Source organism: Cervus elaphus, chromosome 25 (assembly GCF_910594005.1).
Source record: "Cervus elaphus chromosome 25, mCerEla1.1, whole genome shotgun sequence".
NCBI classification, from domain to species: domain Eukaryota; kingdom Metazoa; phylum Chordata; class Mammalia; order Artiodactyla; family Cervidae; genus Cervus; species Cervus elaphus.
Genome location: NC_057839.1, coordinates 6371236 through 6375450, shown reverse-complemented (window position 1 = coordinate 6375450; position 4215 = coordinate 6371236).

The window sequence follows — 4215 nt, the reverse complement described above, 5'->3', positions numbered from 1 at the left end:
CAAAGAGGCCCTAAGAATGAAATAGAAGTTCGAATTTGGAGATGACCTTTTAGGTCACAACTTTGATAATCTCATACTTCTCAATTGAATCTTCTTCTTTAGTCACTCTGAGAATTCTTATTTTAAAAAACTTCTTATTTTGTATTGGGGTATGGCCGATTAGCAATGTTGTGATAGATTCAAGACAACAGTGAAGGGACTCAGCCATGCATATATGTGTATCCCTTCTCCCCCAACTTCCTTGCCAGCCAGGCTGCCACATAACATTAAGCAGAGTTCCATGTGCTCTGAGAGTTCTTGATGAAACTTTGGGGTCATACCCCTAGCCTCCCTGAGAGCTACCTTCAAGCCTAATTCAAGCCTACTGCTCCTCAACCCATTGCAGAAGCCAAAGTCTTTGGTTGCATGCAGTCTAACTCTTTGCCTTCCATGTGAATGTTTTTAGTTCATTTCTGTGCCTGTTGAGGTTTAGTGTTTCACAGACCAGGAATTGCAATGAAGAATTGCTGTATCCTCCATATGCCTTCCTAACTCCTCAACCATATGTTTTCATTGGGTGTCTTTTTATCATGTTGCGGCCTATCCAAAATAATAGCTGTCCTGTTCCTTCTTGGCACTAATATAGAAGATTCCATGAGACAAAAGAAAATTTTGCTTTCTATCTGCTGTATACATTATTTATGTTCAATAATCATACTGAGTTGGACTCCTCTTCCATTTGAGAAACACACTGTATTTTTTTCCTAAAAAATATAGCTTTAATGCAGCTGTTGTCTTTTCCACCAAGGCATTTGGCATCTGTCTTCCCATTTGACTTGACATCAAAAACGTCTGGAGAGCTCTGAAAATATAGATCTTGAGTCCATAGGTCTAGGGTGAGACTCTGAAATCTATCGTTTACAAAGCTCTCCCAGTGAATTTGATGATCAGCCAGATTTGGGATCCTCTCTTCCAAAGCATGGGCTTCCCTGGTAGTTCAGCTGGTAAAGAATCCACCTGCAATACAGGAGACACTGGTTCAATTGCTGGGTCAGGAAGATCCCCTGGAGAAGGGATAGGCTACCCACTTCAGTGTTCTTGGGCTTCTCTGGTGGTTCAGATGGTAAAGAATCCACCTGCAGTACGGGAGACCTGGGTTAGGTCCCTGGGTTGGGAAGATCCCCTGGAGGAGGGCATGGCAAGCCACTCCAGTATTCTTGTCTGGAGAATCCCCATGGACAGAGGAGCCTGGCGGGCTGCAGTCCATGGGGTCACACAGAGTTGGACACGACTGAGTGACTAAGCACAGCACAGCACAGCACTTCCAAAGCATGTGAGTTGGGAGTCCCTAAGACCATCCACAGGTGCAGTGGTTTTCTAGGAGAACGCATAGGACTCAGCATACAGTGGTACTCATGGCTATGATATATTATAGCAAAAGGATATAAAAAACAATCAACCGAGGGAAAATAAAAGCACATGGCCTGAAGGGGAGAAAACCAGACATGGACTTCCAAGAGTCTTTTCCCTGTGTCCTCCCTAGGACATGCTTAATTTTTTCCAGCATGCAATTGTGACAAGTGTGGAATGCTGTCTACCAAGAAGCTCATTAGAGACTCAGTATCCAAGATTTTACCTGGGGGCTGCTCACACAGTCACCCCTTTGCTTAGCATGATCCCAAATTCCAGACTCCCAGAAGAGAAGCAGGTGTTCAGCATAAACCATATTGTTTGTACAAATAGATTAGGCCCAATGAGCCACTCTAACTAATTAGGGAATAAGGAAAACTCTCCCCGAATCCAATTTCCCAGATGTCAACTAAGGGTCACCTTTCAAAGAGACCATTTTAAAGGACAGCAGTCTCAGGCTTGCTATGTTAATAATTTTCTACACAGTAAGTGAACTAAGTTTCTGTATTGGGTAGGAGGAGAAATTTACAGATGAAGATAGAGATTTGGGTGATGAAGTGTGAAATCCTATTCCTTGAGGATTTGAATAAAATTCATGCCTTGACTTGAATAGGAAGCAGGCCCATCATGAATGCAGAGTATGAACCACTTCACTGTCAAGACTGGTTAGCCCATGGCTCTAGTCTGGGCTTATTAAAGAAGAGATAACTGGTTTGTAGATGCAGATGTTCTCGAAGATCACAGAGACATTGGATCAATATACAGCTAATCACTCACTTTTTATGCCCTATTCCCCTTTCTGGTTTTCCAAATGGGATTGTTTCTTCTCTAATTTCTGAAAACGCACAATTTTAAGTAGTTAGATTGGATGGTCAAAGCCTATCTCACATCCAAGTCACTGAAAGCTGTGAGTCACATGACTCCCTTTCAAATCCCCCAAAAGAAAGCATAATTTTGGAACTCAACCTTGTGGGCCACCAGGAATATTCTCAGGCATACATTCTTTGTTAGCAATACTTGTTACGACACTTTAATTTTTTGAAGCCAGAGGCATCTCCTTTTATCTACAACCTCCCAAGTTTACCTAGCAGATTCTTCTGCTTTCAAACAGGTGGATGGCAAAATCAAAGAGGAGAAAAAATTATTTATTCTCATGGGAAATTTCCAGATGGAGACTAGATGTTTATTTGAGCATTTCATTATTCAACTGCATTTCATTATCCAAATTGCACATTTTCTTTCTTCAAAACAATTAGATTTTCTTTTAAGTTTGTTTCTATTTACTTTTATTCAGTTCGCTTACTCAGGTGAATAGTGGAACAGTATGTCTCGTGTACAAAACCTTCCTGAACCTAATGACAGTCATTATCATTTAGTCTTGCTTTTCAAAGTGCAAAAAGGCCTTCTTATTGGATCTATTTTCCAAAATTTTAATCACTTCTGCAACTTTTCTTTGACTCATTTTCCTTTTCTGTACATCCTTCTTAAAAGTGTCGTGGCTAAACTTGGACTTAATGTTTTTCAACCCAAATATACTACAGTCTGATATATACATATATAAATTCTCTATAAAAATTCAAAAAAGATGTGTATTATACATTTTAAAAGTTATTTTAAAAACATGAGATATGTATTCAAATGTTCTTTCCTTCTTCTTTAAATTCATTAGTAAAACACACAAATTATATTGACTGTATGATGGGGTATACAGTCCTGTTAAGACTCAGTTTTTAAAATGTGTATTAAGAAGCGAGGATCTTTGGTAGTAAACACATTACTAACTGATCAAAATTAACTATGAGCAAGTAGCTGAGAAGAACTATATGTGTAAGAGTAACGCATAGTACTGAGGAAAGATCACACCTGAGTCCTGGTGGTCAAACTTTCCCCAACAAACTATACAGTATCACTATACTTTCCTGTAACTGAAAACCCAAACTGCATTTTTTTCTCCTAATGGTACTCCTCTGCGTTGCCGACTTATTTTCAGCTTTGGTCTAATGTAGTCTCTAGCTCTTTTTGCCATGCTCATTTCTCCATTTCTTCCTTTCATTTGAAATTAACCTGCCGTCATCTGCTTGTTACTGAATGTATCTACATCTATGTATGTATATTTTCCTCCCTGTATTGAGAATATTGATATGGATATTAAATATTGATATTCTCAATATCAAAATAATTGATGAGATTAGCCTTGCTATTTTTACCCAAGAAATAAATGCTTTGGATGAAACAAGTTGGGGACTGATCTGGGTAGGAATGACACATGGAACAGACTTAGGATACTCGGAGTGCTTTCACTGAGGGCTCTAATATTGCAATCTACGTAAGTTTCATTGTGACACAAAAATCCAAGAATTTTTTTCCCCAAAGTATGTTCTCAAACTATAAAAATATCATTCAACAAAAACAAAAGAGAATTTAAAATTGAAGAAAAAGATTTGGAAGGGAATCTAGGACACTTTTTGAGAAGTAGGTCTTTCAATGCCACCAGGCCTGGCTGTTTAACTGCAAAGCAAGTGTTGTGGTACAGTGATGTCAGAGAATGACAATGACTATTTCACGAGTGTTTACCTTCCTCAGTAGGAAACAGTAGGGGTGTGTGTGTGTGTGTGTATGAATATATATGTGTATGGTCTAGGTTGAAGGGAATATGAGGATGGAAGACTGTGAGTCCACTGAGTTTGTATTATGATGAACAACTTTTCCAAATGGGATCTTAAACATATTCTATAGATGACCACTTGACTTGGTGTGTAGCTAATATGATATATTTATTTCACAGTTTCACATCTTCATACCTTTTTTAAAAATATAATGCTTGAC